This window comes from Thermobia domestica, chromosome 11 (genome assembly GCF_964235325.1).
Source record: "Thermobia domestica chromosome 11, izTheDome1.hap1.1, whole genome shotgun sequence".
In the NCBI taxonomy this organism is placed as follows: domain Eukaryota; kingdom Metazoa; phylum Arthropoda; class Insecta; order Zygentoma; family Lepismatidae; genus Thermobia; species Thermobia domestica.
Window position 1 is genome coordinate 193,893,232 of NC_137464.1, and position 19,495 is coordinate 193,912,726.

At 37.2% G+C, this 19,495-nt stretch overlaps 1 long non-coding RNA gene across 2 annotated transcripts in view; it reads left to right on the forward strand.

Annotated features, from left to right (window-relative positions):
* The window catches only part of LOC145664633 (uncharacterized), a 57,844-nt gene that overhangs the window by 29,142 nt on the left and 9,207 nt on the right, over window positions 1-19,495 (forward strand). For both annotated transcript variants that reach the window (XR_014127503.1, XR_014127502.1), the window contains exon 4: window positions 10,722-10,818. This is a non-coding gene — a long non-coding RNA (uncharacterized LOC145664633). The remainder of the gene's footprint in view (window positions 1-10,721; window positions 10,819-19,495) is intronic.

Genomic DNA, 19,495 nt, shown 5'->3' on the forward strand with positions numbered 1-19,495 from the left:
GTAACAGTCGGTGGGATAGACGTAAGGTGTTAGGTGAGGGTAGATTTAATACTATAATCCACTGACAGTCAGAACCGAGTTTTCAGCGATGTGTGCGTGTTCAATGTTGTGTAGTGTGTTGATAATTGCTGGATGTTTGCTGACAGGTTTGTGGTGTAATGTTTCGCCACTACTGAGAAAAACATGATAGACTATGCCATCGTACACCACCATAGACCACCTTAAAGTGGATACAGCGCTCACCTCTGGTGTATGGCGCCCCTGATTCGACTCCAGCTTCTGTCAGGTGCGATTTGTGATGGATACACCGTGTGGGAGGGGAGGGGGTTCTTGGAGTTATCCTGTTTTGTCCAACTTCCTTTGTATCATTATTATCTCAATCTCATTTTCACAGTTTCTTATCTTTGGTCCATGAGTATGGGTTGCTAAAGAAGTATGGGTGGAAGGGTAGTTTTTGAGACCCTTCCTGGATGTTGATTGTGATCCAACTATTTTCTCGACCTTGTATGATTGTCGTTGCAGAACCATTTCATCTGAAGTTACAATCCGATACAGGAAACCTTAGCTGTTATTCTGTACACATACACAATTGCACACCACCAGACGGTGATCCTTGTCGGCCGATGTCAATACGTGTGGCACCCATGAATCCCATCTTTTTCACCTTACCAATTGCACGAAGACGCTAGATGACAGTGGTATTATGTATGCCTAACTCGCGCTCTTGACTGATTGAACGCCGAAGACTGTTTTCTGAACATGTGTAGAATCTGATGCCTGATTTCGGTCTATCCATTAGGTGTATTACAGAAGGGTGGGGTGGGGGTTCATCAGTTTTGAAATCCTACAATTGAATCATACCAATGCAGTAGGTTACCTTGAGTCGTGCTACTTCAAAATTACCGACAGTGAATTAAGATTCAGTGTTGGCTAACGTTTCATTGTTTGGTAATAACACGAGTATCTAAATGTTTGTGTTTTGGACTAAAACTGATTTTTGAAAAAAATATTATTATATCCTATACGTCTCGTATTTATAAACAAAGCCACATTTATCGCTACTGTTAGTACAAGCAAGCAGACGATAGATATCATTACCACCGATGGGACACGTGACCGAAGAGACGCCGCCGCTGCCACCCAACAAGAAGATATAAAAGTCGCGCAGGAACTCCAACGGCATCAGTTTCGACTGGTCAGCTTTCCTTTGTTAACCTTGCTAGGAGTTCTGAGAGATCTAACCTAATCCAAGCCTCTTATCTTGCCTGGAACTCTGAGGTTTCTTGCTCACTTAACTTACCTGGAGCAATAGATCCAGCCGTACCACTTAGCTTGCCTGGAGCTCTGCAGTATCCTTTCCTTGACTGCCTGGCCCCAGGGACTATCTGTTTACCAAACAAGAACGTACATAGAGAACATTGTATTGGTCTTCGGACCTCAATTGTAGTGATTTGTGTTGTATTTGTATATAACAGGATTTTTATAATAAAAGGTTGTGGGAGAAAGTCCAAAATACCGTAAGCTGATTGCTTTTCCTATCGCACTAACAGAGTATTTTTACAATATGAAGGTTACAAATTTTTATTTCCATGTAACGCCCTTACCATGCGACCAGCAGACTAGAATAAAGTCATTTGTTCCTGGTAAATGTACGAGAAGTGATCCAAGAGTACTGATAATCGGACATTCCAAGACTTTGGAAGAGAAGGCGTATCCTGTTGAGAAATCAAGCTGAAAGTTTTCCAAGTTCCTTAAGATAGCAAGGGCGAATCTTTGTTTATCGAGAAACTATGAGAATACTAATGGGGAACCAGGGCAAAATACGGTATCTACATGTTGTCCAGACCTGTTTGATGCGAGGGGAATAAAAGATTGATTTTTTGAGTTCGTCCTTTCGCTTCCAAGGTCCTGATTTGTAATACACTTCAAATCTAAAATAATTTCACTTCTCTGTATCCTCAATAGTTTTGTGTTGAAAAGAAAATCATTTCTGGGAGATACATTCAGTTGAGTTGAATACATGGAGTCGAGGGGATAAACGAAGAACAGAAAACAGAAAAACGAAGGAATAACTGTCATTAAGTATATCTTTACTTGAAAAACCCTTGCCGAAATTTCAAATTGTCCGTATATCCGACCTCTTCCCCAGATCTAGCCTTCAGTGAGTTTTACCCCTTTATCCGGCTCAAGAAAAAGCTTAGGGGCAAGAAATTTGAAGATATAACTCGACAAGTTTCAAACCAAGATGCGCAGATCGCTGCGGAGCACTTCGTATTCCGCCATCCTCCCCACTACTCTTCCATCCACTTGTCTGGCTTTGAAAGTTGCAGTGATACTAACTCAGCAAACTTATGTTACAACAAATATCACCTGCTAAAATGTTTAAAGTCCGAATCTTACTTTTTTTAGTAGGTAAGCAACCTCATGGTAGAGGTCTGCACAAGCTCGGGCCTAGGGCCGGGTCGGGGCCGTAAATTTTTAAATAAACAATCATATTTCTCGGGACCTTTTCGGGCATAATACAACGATATTTTCTGGAGAACTTTTAACGCACGCCTAAATTTGTAACTTAAGACGCCCACACTTAAAATCACTGTGCAATTGAGAGAAAAGCTGTGTAATAGAGAAAAAAAACTAAAAGTAACAGAAATAAATATGCTTAGCTTGTCTGAGTGAAAATACTGCTTCTTACACTGAATTAAAGGAACAAGAGCATTGGGAACAACGTGTCTTGGTTTTTTCTTCAAAACAATGTCAGTTTATATTAAATGAGAATTTATATAATGACTTTTTTATATATAGAGAGAGAATTCATAGTTAACTAAATGTAAAGGATAACCTTTATTTCCTTGTTGTCTCTGAATCATGAAAGCTTTTAAACTGCAAAATTAAACATCTAATTCTTGCAAATAAAAAATACAATTTTGCCTTAATTGTTAAGTTTTTGTAATTCGGGCTTATTTCGGGCTCATTTGATTATCACATAGGGTCGAACCTAAATGCTAAAACATATTTCTTACTCGGGTCGGGCCTTATATTATTAATTCACGGGCCGGGCCCGTGCAGACTACCTCATGGATACACTGTAAGCAGTGACGCTTTCCGACGGGGCGATCCCTTCACGCCTTCTGAAAGGAAAATTTCTCTTTTTGTTATTATTTTTTCATTGGTACGAACTGGCACAGTCAATATACAGCATTTACACTCAAATGTCGTAGAGGGGGCCGCGGTGGCTCAGTGGTAGAGCGTTCACCTCTGGTGCTTAGGGTCCCGGGTTCGATTCCAGCCCCCGCCAAGTGAACTTTGTGGTGGACAAACACCGTGTGCGTGGGTTTTCTCGGGGTTCTCCCGTTTCCTCCCACTTTCTTCATTCCACCATTTCATTCATTATTCATCATCACCGTCTCCTTTAGCCTAACCGACATAACTATGGGACGTAAAACTCAAAGATTTCATTTTTTCAAATGTCGTAGAAAATCCTTAGACCATTCCTCTCCTTGCAGATTGCAACACTGCAAAATTTCATCGTCGCGGAGAAGGGAGTGGGGAAATGTAGGATTAGGTGCGCAACAGCTAGGCTGCAGCGTTCTGTTTACAAACTTTTTAACTTATAATAGCTAGGTGATGGTCGCTGTGGGAAGTATTTTGAAGGGGTTAAGTTAGTTTTTTTTAAGGGTATTCAAGATTTAGGAAAATGGGCTAAATGTATCGACTTGCTAGGACAGTATGTAAAAAATAAATATAATTTGAAACAATAACCATTGATCTACGTACTCATCATTACTTTTGGATCACTCCTCATACAGCAGTAGTAATTCTGAAAAAAAAAAAAAAAAAATTGTAACAAATCGCTTTATAGTGAATATTCATTGTCGTGTTGTTCTTGCGTTGACAACATAGCACGCTAGTTTAATAAATTTGCATGGTAGTCATTAGTTTTAAATTTTAATTTTTATTTGTTCCTGTCTTGCTGCTACATAAAGCATTTTTTTCCCTTTATTAATTTATTTATTTTTTTCACTTTTATTTCCTGATAAACATACCTTAACACTTGAAATAATATGGTGAATTCCCAAGTTACACTCGAGCAGAGGATGTGCAAACATTTCACACTGTCTAAGTCGTTCGGGCTTAGGTTTTATTGTTGATCACTTGTTATTGGGAAGGGAACTAAAAGAAATGAGTTTATTTTATTTTATTTATAGTTGAAAATTTTACAGTAAAGTCTCTTTTTGTAAATAAGAACATTCTTGTATCTCGAATTGTTGTGATCCACTCATCCAGTTTGTGTTGTGTTGACACTTTATTTATAGCCCAGTCAAAATAGGTTTTGTGTCGGAACAAATTCCCGGAGAGCTGAATTTTTTCCTGTTGATAGACTATGATGAGAGATGTAATTTCCCAAAAGTCCCCGGTTCTCCCCCTTGTGCTTTCCCCCCAGCCCACCTTAAAGGTGAATTTGCCGTCTCTCAGAAAATTAGCCATAACTCCGAAACCAGTGGAGCAAATGCTTTGCAACTTCTTTTATTTTCTTTGACTAATGTTAAGCTACAAAAAAGGCGTCTTTCATTTTTCTCGAGAAACTTATAGTTTCGTGGCAATTGTGTCTTAAAGAGAAAACAACAGTTTTTTGGCGGGAAAAATTCTCTTTAATTTTTTTCTGCGACGTAAAGTAAAAAAAATGTTTCAAATGAAAGTTTTAGACCGAAGTCTAAGCTTTAAAACGAGGTATATATTGTCACGGTACGTAAAGCCAGAGCTGAGTAATGTAGCTTTGAACATAATAAGAATATGCTTCAAGCCTCATAGGAATAAGATCAGAAAATGTCAGTTTTGGTTCGGGGGGACTATTCCCTACCCTCATATTGGGCTTTCCATTATCCACCATCTATGGACCTGCCGTGTCCCGGACTGGCAACAACCGGCAGTTTTCTTATATTATGAGTTTATTTTAATTTCTATGCTTTTAAATAAATTCGTAACAAGAACAGCATCACGGACCACCCACCCACCACTATAACCTAAGAATACTGTGTGCAATGTTTTCTAATATTCATTTTAAAATGAAGCCAGATTATTCGTGTAATTGATCTTCAAAATCTTCATTGTATTGAGGTACATCGTTGCATGATAACCCATTACAGTGCTCACACATAGCTGAACAGGTAAAGTCAGATATTCTGCAGCGACAATAATCTCCACACGCTGCCTTGCAAGAGCATGAAATTATTGCTAGGAGGTCATCAGGAGCAAAAGATTTCATACTTAGTATCGGTCTTAAGACTCTTCTTTTTCCATCACTTTCTTTGATATATTCATGTTTCCAACCCCAATCAGTAGGATTAAGTTTGTTCCCTAACCACAATTGCACCTGTAAGTACACTCTGAAGAGGTGCTGACGACACGCTTCTGAGGTCGGTGGTAATTTAACTAAATCAAAGTTTGACTTCAAAGAAGTCTTTGTAGTTAGTCTTGTAAATCTGAAATAACGAGCTTCGTTTAAAGTTGAATATTTACTTAGCCCGTACATTGAAAGAACAAACTTTTCTCCATTCCTCGACAAGAGTATCTTTTGATGCATCTTGTTGCAGGAAACTTTCTGCCTCACATTTTGCCTCTGTTTTTTTTTTTTTTTTTTTTTAATTCAACTGCTTTTGTTTTCCTAATTCCAAAAAATGACGAAGTTGTATTACAGCCAGAAATAGCATGGGCAAAAAGGAGAAGTTTGTCTATATTTTAGTTGGATCTTTTCAATTTATCGATATCAAAACAAGTGCTTGACGGGTTCTTTCCTCCAACATCTTTTCGAAAGAAAATGGGTCTCTTCTCTGGTGCTAATGCAACTAGCAATATTAAAATGTCTGTGTCATTTCCAACAACAATTACTCTGGAAAAGGTAGCAAGTTTGTCAATTCCAGTCCTTACAATTTCAGCATCAGCATCTTCTTCAGCTATAACTGCTGCTAATCCAACCTTTTCCAACTCTTTACATGTGCATTCAATCAATTTCTTTTTGTTCTTTCTGTTAGAAAGAAAAGGTTCTTTTTTTTTACGACACATTTAGTATTTTCGTCGAACTGTATTTCGCATGAGGAATATTTCAGTGTCCTCCTTTGGTGTTCATCTTTCGTAGTTGCCTCTTCTGGATAACCATCGAACACCACCGTACAATTATTTCCATACTTGGACAGTACAAATGAGCAATAGTTCCTAACAATATCTCCATATGTAGCATCCTTAGGCCATGAAACATAATGAAGAAGGAAACCTCCATCGATAACTATCCCAGCATCTTTTAAGCATGGTTGCTCAACGATTCCTTCTGAAAATGCTTTAACTATAGACGATTTAGTTCCTTTCCGAAGATAAGTATCATCAAAAATCGATGGAGGTACAGAAGACAATTCATATTTTAAATACATTTTCAGTTTATTGGGGCTGTCACATACACATAAAATTCTATTAAAAAGCTGTTGTGGGTTTATGTTTACTTTTAATGATCGACGATACAGACTTATGACTGGCTTGAGTAATTACCATGTCTTTTCTTTTCAATTTTAGCTCTCCAAAACTCTTACCTTTCATTTTTTCCATAGCTGCCAAACCCACTTCATAAGCTTTATCACTGTTAACGCTATCATTTGACACAAAACCGGAATGTAAAGACACGAGATCCCCTGAAAGCTTGGTAAAAGGGTTGTGCTGTCTCAGCCAAAATGTAAATTTCTCAGTATCCTTGTTATCTTTTTCTTTCCTTGATTCCCGCAGGTCAACATGCTGTTCAGTAAAATTTAAGGCTGTTCCTGCAAATTTATCTAAGGCTTCTTGTATCTTTAAACAGTACGGTGTTCCATGAATCCATTTTGACAAAGTACTATCTGTTATTCCTCTTCCATGCGTCAGACCTCCCACCGCTTTCATTGGACGCATTAGGCATTATTCTATTATCATGTCTGTCCAAGTTCCTGACCAATATTCCCCATTCCTGCGAACGGTAAAATAACCTTGTTTAGTAAATAATTCGTATTCTTCTTTTGATAGTTTAGATTCGAGTTTCAACATTTGCTGAGCATATAAATGCACGGATTTAGCATAGGGCAAGTGGCTTGCAGCATGGAAGTATGGAAGCATGTCTACTACTGTACTCAAGTGCATGTTCCAGTTGCCAGTTCTTTCTGCAAATATAAATTGCAACATAAGATCTATGCACTTAATTAGATTTATCCAAAGTTTTGCTGTTCTGCTAGATTTTTTTATCTCCTCAAAATTTGTTTCAATGTTTAAAACAGTTTCTGTAACTTCATCGTCCAGGTTAATTTGCTCGAAATCCAGTTCCTTGTCAATAAGCTGCTGACATATGTCTTCTAATTTCTTGCAGTTCTCTTCAATCTTCGGATATTCTTCTCTCATTACCTTAATGAGAGACGCTGCAGTTAAACAATAAGCTCTTATTCCTCTAGAATATGCATGCCCACTTAACATGTGATTAACAGTTGCCGAACCATAAACAGTTTCCCATAGATTTTGTAAGCCACGTCCTTCCATTATGCGGCCCACTGATCCCATATAAGACATTAAAAGGTGAAATCCACCTAACCTAAGAATAACCTTTGATAAGTCACTATTAGGATCTGACCTTTCTACGATTTCTGTTGCTTTCAGATACAATGGTTGGTCAAAAGTAGCAATGCAAGATTGATTTCTTTTTCTATATTGATCTGCAGCAAAAGATAAAGCAGAATAGATGGTAGACATATTATTTGGGTCTAAGTTTATAAATGGTACTGCCATAACACATGTAGATTCAGAAGAATGCTTGGTGCTGCAAATAATGTTCATAAGCCCATTCCAGCCAGGTTGCTTCTTTATACCTCCCATCCAAATTAAGTTTATCGGGTAAAAAAAATGTACATAACTCTTCTGTGCTCTTACTAAGATTTTTGAGCTCACTGTAATCTTCTACAAAAATACTAGATAAGGGTTTTCTTTTATTAGGATAAGCCATGATACGTATTCCAATAGTGTTTTGATTGAATGATCCTGATAGAACTCCTTTAACTCTTCTTTTGGTATCAACACATGTCTCAGGAGTTATACACTGAACACCACTCATAGCATTGAAGGTATTCAACCCATCCAAAGTCCTTACATTTACATCTGCGTTGTCAAATGCAAACTGGATGAACCCTTCAGTCCCGATATTAGGTGTTCCAGCACTTATCAGAGAAGATAAATACAGAGTTGTTTCGTAATAAGTGGCACATAACCCTAGTGATGACAACAAATTGATAAGATATTTAGAGCCGAAAAGTCGATGAAGAGTTAGAGCTAATCCTGTTTGAATCGGAGAAATAAAAGATCTTGGCCGGACGCTTGCGATTATGACATGGTTGATAACAGTTGCTTTCCTCTTCACTTTTTCCGATTCTGACACATTCTTTTTACTCGTAACTCTGTCCATAAATAATTTAAGGGACTGTGGTACGAGGATTTCTTCATTAGTGAGGGCTTTAATATCGGGATATGTATTTGAATCATAAGCCATTTTTTGAATATCCTCTTTTAAAACATCGGCAGCTGCCTGTACAATTCTTATTCTTTCAGCGTTTTGATCGGAGTCTCGATCCTTATACCACTTGTCAATTATTTTGTGAACTGTTTCGGATAAGCAACATACATTCTTTCTACCGGAAATATTTGAAATAAGAATCCGGTCTCCAAAGTGTGTTAATAGTCGGTCTTTTAAATATGTCACTATAAAGTGTGTTTTCTTCGTCCTTGCATTCTTCGGGGAGAAATGTGGCCATAATGTCTCGTAATTCTCTAAGAGTAAATTGGCATTCGTCACTGTTTTCAATATATTCGCACATAGCTACAAAAGCTTTTTCTATTATACTTTTAGGCCGTCCGACAGATTTCTCAGATTTTTTATAAAAGAAATCCTTATAGCATTCGCCATGATAACGAGCTTCAGGCGCTACAAGATCACTAACACTTAAAATTCTACTTTTAACATGGTCTCCCCATTCATCATTTCTTAAGCTGCATTGTCTTAATATTGTTTCTCTTATTTCTGAAGTTACAACATTGTACACCGATTTTTTGCGATGACATGGGTACTTTAAGTCTATAGTGCATTTTTCTCCACAAATGAAAGTTAGTTTTGAAATCAAACTTGTTTTCAGCACTTCTGAGACTTACAACAGAATGTGACTGTACTGATGTTGAAGGTTGATTTGAAGTCAACGATGCCTTTACACTGGAAGGCCTTGTATAGTTCTGTCTACACTGGATATGAACAGTAATGGAATGTTTGCCCTCAAGTTCTGTATGTAAATTATCTTTACGCTCTAAACTGCAATGAATAATTTTTCCGATTCCTTTTTTCACTGTGACTGTGGGCAAATTTCCTTGTAAAGAGGTCTTACAAAAAATGCATGTTAAATTATAATGATCCATTTTGAACAACTCCAACACTTCTACACCTTTTCTACTAAAGGAATAGGCATTAGTGAGCCGGTAGAGATGCCAAGGTCGTCAACTGATTTTCGGTAGCTCTGCCTCCGAAGAGGAGAGAACCAAATAAATCGAAAAGCCAAAGGAATAGCAAGGTCGTCAACTTAGGATCAATTTCGTCTATTTACCTCCGTGGAGGCTTATAATCAATTCGACGGTTGTTTCCTTAACCTCAGAGAGGCAAGTAATCCAACCGTATATGAGAAGATCGCGATTACGATTCACACAATGGGGATGGAAATCCAAGGACTCGCTTATTTTTCTCCACCAGCTACGGATACCCTATTTTTTAACCTGGTTAGAGCTCCAGGTGGCCAGTTCGACTGACGAAAATATATTAAAATTATTTAAGAAATGATTACATTCTTCCTTCTTCGCTTATTGTGATGGAAATATTTTTTCTTTTTTACACAAAAGATAAAGCGTCTCTGAGATACAACAGCGGATAAGCAACATTTCAGTAATTTTACAAAAAAGAAAAAAAAATAGTCCTAATTACAACTGATGCAATACATAAGCAAAATAATTTCAGGCAGTAGCACAGCCATCTGTTGTAGTGCAGATGTACTATTTCGTCGGATTACACAAGTACTGAGGCTCGCTGACCCGGTGGAGCACATTTTTGTTATTTTTTTCGTTATGTGCCAAATAAATACTATCATAATATACCTCGTTTTCTTAACTTCGATCTAAAACTTTCATTTGAAACCTTTTTTTACTTTATCTCGTAGAAAAAAATTAAAGAGAATTTTTCCCGCCAAAAAAACTATTGTTTTCTCTTTAAGACACAATTGCCACGAAACTATAAGTTTCTCGAGAAAAATGAAAGACACCTTTTTTTGTAGCTTAACATTAGTCAAAGAAAATAAAAGAAGTTGCAAAGCATTTGCTCCACTGGTTTCGGAGTTATGGCTAATTTTCTGAGAGACGGCAAATTCACCTTTAAGGGGGGTTGGGGGGGGAAGCACAAGGGGGAGAACCGGGGACTTTTGGGAAATTACATGTCTCATTATAGTCTATCAACAGGAAAAAATTCAGCTCTCCGGGAATTACTTCCGACATCTAGCTTATTTTTACCTTCATTGACTGGGTTATTAGTGGACATTGTAACAAGGTAAGACTGTTGTTATTTGAGTTATGTATCAACTATCAGCAAATATTCTTTTGCATGAAGTTTGAATTAATCTCATAACTTTTCGTTGCAGATATATGCAGATATACTGAATGATAGAAGCTATACACATTGTTGGTGTTCCTTATTTTGGATTGATTGCAGAATAGGATGGTTATGACTAAATACAGGTAATGTAAAGAGCGTAATGTGAAACGTTGATTGCCTGCTGATAAATAGAATTATTTTAATTTTAATATTCGGAGGTCAAAAAGACAGTATTACAAGTTGAAATGAAACTCTTGCTTCGTTTGTTTTGTTAGAGAGTTTATCTGTACAGTTTTGACCGTTTATTCAGTGCTCTTGTTCACCAGATTAAGTCACTCACATGGCAGATTGAATCATTTTATAAAGATATTTTCCACTATTGATGCAAAGATTCTAACATTAAACTAATTGTTGACGTAAAAAGACATTGTACGACGAATGCTTCATGAAAGAACAGAAAACTTAATTCTTATGTGGTAGGTTGTATGTGGCCACAACTTCCGTAATCGTTTTATCCTGGTTTTTACTAGATCAAGCTGAAATAGAAGACGATTTAGGAGTATCACCAAATCTTGACAAAAAAGAGTATTATTGAAACAAAACTGACAAAATCACCAGATAATACAGTTTCGGCAATGTAACATACCTTCATCAGACACATCTGAAGGTTAAGGCGATGTTACTTGCCGAAACTGTATATTTGGTTCTTCAATCAGTTTCGTTTTATTAATACTGTGGAATATTTCCTTTGTTACACAAGTATTATTAATACATATTTGGTACTTTGATCAATTTTGTTATACTATTGAATATTTCCAAAGCTATAATTAACAAGATACAACTTTATACAACATTTAATTCTACGTTTTAAGTCCAGAAAAGAGTACCTGGATGGAAGATAGCTGTGAAAATGATGATTGTTTAGAATCTGGTGAACTAGTCTACAGAATAAACGGTCGAATCCGTACAAGAAAACTCTTACCGTCTTATAAGTGTCTCAATTATTTTCTAATAATTTAATGAACAATGCGTCAGTTTCTGTCTTTAAGGGATCTGAAGGAGTTCAACGACAAACTTTGACTTTAGCCAATGATACGCACAGAGAAAAATATCATGCTTGCTTTGAAAACTGCTGTAATTTAGCAATTATCTCAAACTCGTGTTTTTGTATTGTACAATTCATCTGGTGATAAGGAAAAACTAAAGAAAGACTTAAAAACCGGAAAACGAGAAGTTAATCTTACCATTTTGCGCTTCTTCATGGAGTATAGCGCATGCTTTTAGTGCTTGTAATCTCAGTTTCCAGTTGCTTGGGTTGCAATATCTGCAATAGTAAATTGAAATGTAGAAATCACCAAAACCTTGCTGATAACTTGCTATATGAAAAGTACCGGTAGTAGTTGTTCTTATTCTACTCCCATTGAAAATAAATAAAAAAAAATAAAATAAAATAAACGAAAATATTGTGATTCAATAAGATTCTAAATAATTTATAAAAGATTGGTTTAACGAACAAAATTGCTGAAACGAGATCTTGGATACAAACTCCAGTAGTGGTTGGGATTCTTTTTAGTAATAGTTTCCTTATTCCTTAATATATCTGCGTGAGGACATGAAGCAAAATCCTAATTCTTCCGTATTTCAATCATTTGCTTGTAAAATTTTCTTAGCTTGTCATTCGTCAAAGAATAGGGAAAGTTTATATTAATGTTTGCGGTAATATTAAACTCCAGGAATTTCCAGTAAGAGGATTTTCTTTTCTTTTCTTTCTTTGTTTTTTAAAAAAGAAGATAGTCAATTGTTAATACAAGAGTTCATTAATAATGAAGTCTTAGTGTTGCTTGTACACGGAATTACTAGTGTCCAAGTGTCAGTCAAGACTAATAATATTGTCTAAAGATGAATGTCTGGTATATGTATTTTAATATACTAGTATTCACAATAGAAACACAATTCTTAAGATGTTCTGTTGCGAGAGACCCAGTTCAATTCCTATTGGGAGCTCATGTTGTTCTGATTGCACGTTAAGTTTTAGGTCCATGTAGCCTCGGTGGTGAAAGGGCCACTAAACTCCAAGTCAACCAACCAACATTTCTTAAGTAACGAAAAAGCAATAATGACGAAATACTTCATGACAAAATTGGACGCATATTAAATAGTGAGTTGGAGGAAGATGAAGATAAAATGGACGAACAGAGTGACAAAGATTATTTTAAAACGGGAAGAAGAGAAGAGAATTTTTTTTTTTTTTTTTTTTTTAATAGCCAGCAGCTTTTATAGGAAGGCCAATTGGATTGGACACACCTTCCAAAGAAATTGTCTTCTTCGTACCACCATTGAGGAAAAGATGGAAGGAAAATGAGGAGTAGGAAGATGAAAAATACAACTGATTGATTATTTGAAAAATAAAAGAAAATAATGGGAGTTAAAAGAGAAATGAAGCTCGACAAGTGTGGAAAAAGTTACCAGGCCAGTTTTAGAAAACGTCCCAGGATCTACCAACAAGCAGAATACTTAATAATAATTAAATAGTTGAAAAGAATCTCTTGAATCATCCTTGAATGAAATATATATATGCTGGTATACTGTTTCGATGGTCGGCTTCTATCATCGTCACTGCGGTGTGAAACCTCTGAAGCTTGTTTAATTAAATTAAATATTGATTTTTTTTTTTTGTAAAAAATGGTTTACTATGTAGAAGAGAAGAAAAATCATCAGCACTTTATTAGTATTTGAGAGAAATCCCTCCGGGTTCGTTAGGGTTCCTTCGGTTCACTCAGAATTCCTTATTTCAAAGTTAACGATTGGTAATCATAATAGTAACTTAAGCACATAACACTTGTAGCATAATAAAATAAACATTATCGAACTAGCACTGGTATAAGGGAAGCTCACTCATGTTCGAAGCTAATTACATGGGCTTACTATAATAAGGTGATTTTAGTCCTGTGCAGAATAGTGAGATAAAACTCCCTCGTGACTGTATAGTTAATGTATTCTTTTCGGCGCGTGAGGCCCGTGGTTTGACTCCCGGTGGGAGCTCATGTGGTTCGGGTCAGTAGAGTCCGTCTCATGTATTCTCGGTGTTCAATGGGACGTTAACTCCAGCTAAAGAGAATACTTGAATGATGTAGACTAAGCCATTATAGTGAAAAACAGCTTTAAAAACTGTTTCAAATCGTTGAACATCTTCACCCCTTTTAGGCAGACGAGCATTGTGCTCAGTTGCAATGATCAACTATATAACGAAAGCGCATCTCTTCAAGCTAAGTGACAGATCGATCTCGAAGTTGAAAGTATCAAATGTAATAAATATTTCACGGAAAAGATTTTGAATACATTATGGATTGATTTAAGAATTGTATGTATAACAATATAGATTGCGAAAAGTTACAATAGTATGCAGAAGAAATTGCTTCATAATCACCTGCAATCCTAACGAAAACTAAGAAATTATTCGAGGATCACTGTTTTCATTATCAGCTTTTAAGTCTGGAAAAACGCTGAAAATGCTTTTAGAAAGTTAGTAAAGTTGAAAGTATTAGAAAGTAATTCAAAGCAACTACTCAACTATACGTTGTATAGCACTTTAACAAACCCATTTGTCAGTGTTCCCTGACCATGAAGTAAACTATTGTTTCACAACAGGTGGTGATGGGTTTGAAGTATTCGTTCCCTTTTACATGATAGCGCTAGAGGTGGGTTAGAGACAAGCTCCTTCGTGTTTTTTTTGTCTTTTGATAGTGATTTCTGTACCCATGTTGAACACACTTCTCATGTATCCCAATAATTCATGCAATACGTAATTTGCACCACGTACACACTTCCTTAAGGGACATCACTGTATTTCCATAAATACACTACAATTTTCGATGGATTTCAGTAGGCCTGGTGCCTTATGAATGAAGAAATCCGATCACATTATAAACCTTAATCTTTGTCCGTGTTTCCAATAGTCCGGCCATTTTCGACACTGCTCCTCAAGCATAAGTAGGATCGGTTACACTACAATACGCTATGGTTGCGATGTAGTGCATTCTCGTGACACGTACACAATGAACGGAACAGATAAGTATTTCAAACACTAGTGATGGCTCAACATACCTAATTTTTCGTACAAATCACATATTGTCTACAACCTATCGGTACCAAACCATTCAGGGTACGGCTATTGGTGCTGGGTTCTTCTCCGAATGAAATGCACTTTCAAATTACATTGATAGATGGATAGTTTGTTACCGGCGGACAACATAGTGAAAAGAGAAGTAACACGTTTATACACAATATTGCTCTTGAAAACATTATTATTATTATTATTATTATTATTATTATTATTATTATTATTATTATTATTATTATTATTATTATGCGTGATAAAACCTTCCATACGACGCATATTTCTCGGGTGCTTGTATAAAAATATGTTAAGTCAAAAGATACATTTTGTGGAAAAATTAAATTGAAAGTTTAAGCATATTGGTGATTTCTTGAGATACCTCATAATACACAAGTTCATGACTTCGATACAAATTTGAATTTAACCTAGCCCCTATAGTGCGGTCCGTAAGTGCAATAATTTGTATGGATCGTGCATTTCCGGTTACCAGCACGAAATTTGGTCAGAGCGTTTAACGCGACATGTAAATGAGAAAAAAGCCGGGAGACAGCTTCTCAATATGTTTCGTGTGACTCTGGGCGCCATCTTGAAAAATGGCCTACTTTTCAAAGTTCTCCAAATTTTCTCCGATTTACACCGTCTTTGGGCTCAAATTCACAGGCAAAACGTCTATAAAAGACTGTGAACTGCTAGACAATAACGGCAATAGCTTTAATTTCTTGAGGGGGCTAGTGAAAGGGCACAGGTATTCTGGGGGAGAGGCAGTTATTTTGTGTACACCAAAAATAAGACTATTGTTACTTGACCTATATATCAAGTCAACATCTCTGGGAAGGGGGCTTACGACAGGCCCGTATCCACAGGAGTCATGGGGGGCCACAACCTAAATTCCTACTGCCCCGTAAAGTTTTCACGGTAGGCTTGCAAGAACAGATATTACAGTTAATATGGTTGGATCGGGCCCCCTAACTTCTCCGTCCTCCTCCTACATTTTTGCGATGGCTACGAGCCTGGCTCACGATGCCACCAGAGGGCACTTGCCCCCTTCTTTCCATCTACCGTTTTCACAATGCTGCCATTATTTGCAACATGTATCGACTATTAATATATGTTTCTACTGCATTCAGTAGTATTTCGTTGGAAATAGCCAGAAGATTCGTGCCAGTCTGTCTGCATCGCAGCTACCACAGGAACCAAAATGTATGAGGACTTCGTTTATAACCGTCTAATGACATGCAAGCAGTCCATACACCATGTTATAAAAGAAAGTTAATATGCAGCTTTTCAACTGTAGCTCGTTGAAAGTTTGTTGCAAAGATAAGATGAAACTTACTAGTACACAAAGATTCTAACCTGTTCTGCAAGATGTTCATAGCATGTCAAGAAAGGGAGGCGACATCAGAGAATTCTTTTCTCATAAGAACACAACTTATCCTCCATCAATATCTGAATTTGGAGATGTCAGACTTCCTACCTCTAAATCAGATATTTTGAAATGTTTTGAAAAATGTGATTGGTGTACAAGTACTATCATCCCCCATTCCTCTTGTCTTGTCATTGATAGAGCGATGCTGTTACACCAACTGCAACCAGGAGCAGCAAAAACATTTGCAGAATATGCCGCAGTTGTGAATAACTGGCTTTCTTTCACACTTCGAGACACTAAAAGCTTAGACGTGGTCTTTGATCACTACATCGAAAAGAGCTTGAAAACACAGACTCGTCAGAAGCGTGGGCAGGGCGACCGCTTTGTTGTCAAGCCAACGGAACCGCTTACAAAAAAAATTCAGAAGTTCCTTGCAAACGATGACAACAAGGAAAGGTTATTTCATTACCTCGCCGAAACAATAACTGCAGCTGGTATTTCAGAAAGAAATATTCTGCACAAGAGGAAATCAAGTCTTATCCTCTTCTTCAGACTTAGATATTACTAGGATTTCTCCCTCATCTCACATAGAAGCTGATGGAATCCTTCTGCACGTCCGTCATGCCGCCAAGAAGGGACACAAAAATATTTAGTTCGCACAGTTGACTCCGATGTTGTTGTTATCGCTCTCTTAGCGTTTTTGCATCTGTCACCCACTCTGGAGAAACTATGGATTGATTGGGACTCTGCAAAAATACGACGTTTCATTCCTATACACACCATGTGCACGAACTTTCCTTCTGGAATGATAGATTTGCTGCCGTTTTTTCACAGTTTTACGGGCTGTGACACAGTGTCAGCCTTCCTTGGCGTTGGCAAGACAAGTGCATGGAATATGTGGATGGCGTTTAGAAAAGTGGATGCAGCTTTCCGGTAACTGTCAGTCGTTCATTCTCACGATGTTGTAAGCTACCAATCTCGCATGCTAATCCAGCGATTTGTGACGCTCATGTACGACAGATCAAGTACTTGCGAGGAAGACAACGAAACCAGACATATTCTATTCAGCAAGAAAAATCGCACAATAGACAGAATACCTCCAACCGAAGACGTATTGAATCTCCATACAAGAAGAGGAACTCTTCAGCGCAAGATCTGGCGACAGTGCCTCGAAAAGGATGTGCATGATGTTGAACCCCTGAAATGGAGTTGAAAGGAAACAGATGACGGACTCTGTTACCAACGTGTGTGGACTACGTTGAGGAGTATGTCTGATAACAGTCGACAACTGGTGACACGCCGTTGCAAACTGCGCTGTACTGGAAAAAGTACTTGTATTAAGAACGGACTCGTCTGTACGTTGCTTTGCGAATGTGAAGGGCAATGCTCACAGTGATATCACTACGAACACAGCAGCTGAACATTTTTTTTTAATGTGAAAGTGTATATGAGTTATGTAGATATGTAACATTGTAGCAAACATATTAAAGTTGTAGAATGATGAACTGTATTAGTTTGTACTTGATATACAACACCTCTACAATAAAAACTCACAGTGAGGTCGGGTGACCGGGGAGACCATTCATGCAGTTAACCTTTATTGGACCTTTTTAGGTAAATTTTAGAGTTTTAGTCAAGCAGCTATTTCAACGAGACTATTTATCGTAGGATTATGGTTCATACCTCGTTTTTTTGTAATGAAGCGGCGTTTCCAACTGTACTAGTCAAATTTCCTTATTTGGTACCTAAGGCGGGAATTTCCCGCCCAAAGTGGGAAAAACGGAAATTACAAAAAAAAAAATGGCACCTGGGGAAAAACGGAAATTACAGAAAAAAATTGTTCCCTCGAACATGCAAGTAGTACTTAACATGAACATGCAAGTGGTACCAAAAAGAACTTTGATTTATAGTGAATAGAATGAGGTATGAAGAATAGTCCCCCCAAAATTAGTGTAGATGCTCTAGCCGATGTACCAATTTTCCCCAATAATACATTGTCAGTATGAAGAATGGTCCCCCAAAAATTAGTGAAGATGCTCTAGCCGATTTACCAATTTCCCCCAATGATACATTGTCAGTCAATTGTTTTTCAATGAGCTTCAGCATAAAGACTATTCTTCGTAGGAACATGAATCGTACCTTGTTGTCTTTATAATGAATCAACCTTTCGAGTGGCACCACTCGCATGTGGGTACTATGTGCCTGTGGACGGAAAATTACCTCCAAAGGGAAATTTTGTCAGAAAAAAAAACTCTTTTTCAAGTTTGGGTCCCTCTCCCCCCTGTTTTAACGCTTGGAACTCAGTCACCTAAAACATACTACATGGTGTATGTAATATCTGTGGAAAATATCAATCTCATATCTTGAAAACTAAGGGCGGTAAAGAAAATTCAACCACGTGGAAAGCATAACTCGTACTACTTTAAGAGAGAAAAAACATCCCTGACACGTCCCTATTTATCCGAGAATCATAATTCGCAAACGATTTCATATCAAATTAGAGTAGCTTTCAAATGGTACCACTCAATGTCCCTATCGTGTTCTTGAGGGGGAGAAATCCCGAAAAAGGGAAATTTTTCCTGGAAAAATCTCATTTTTTTTAAAAAATTTGGACGCGATTTTCTCGCTTCTGATACACAATAGGGAAGTCGTAATAGTACAGTTGGAAACAGTGCTTCATTACGAACACAACGAGCTATGAACCATGATCCTAGAATAAATAGGAACGTGTCAAAAAAAAATCCAAAAATTCTCAAAAATGTACCCAATTTTTTCTTCTTCAATGTTCGTGATGTCACCACCGCGTGACTGTAAAATGCCCATGAAACACGTTTTTCGATGCTTCCACACACGAATAAATGAAAAAAAAAAAAAAAAAAAAACCGGTGTGGAAAGCTTAACCAGAGATTTATAAGGCAAATTCCAAAGGTCGACCCTATGGTACAGATCTGATCCATCGGTCCCCAAAGGGTTAAATGATTAAAATCGGAAAAAGTTTGCTATTATCTGTTTCTTATTCTGTTTGGCAGAGGATTGGAGAAGAAGAAAAGTGTTTTCTAAAGCTTTCATGTAAATATTTAGATTAAGTTGCTAGACGTTAGCCATTTTCCAATATGGCGTCCAGTGTCGACCATAATGATCCTACGAACTGTCTCCCGGTAATTTTCCAACCTTCATTGGATATGTAACAAAATAGCGAAATTTCATGCTGGTAACCGGAAATGCAGGATACTTACGCTAACATACCACACTACTATAGACACGTGTAGAAAAAATATCTTCTGAGTGGACTTTAGACTTAAAAATGAACTTAAAAAGCATTCTTTGCATAAGGACC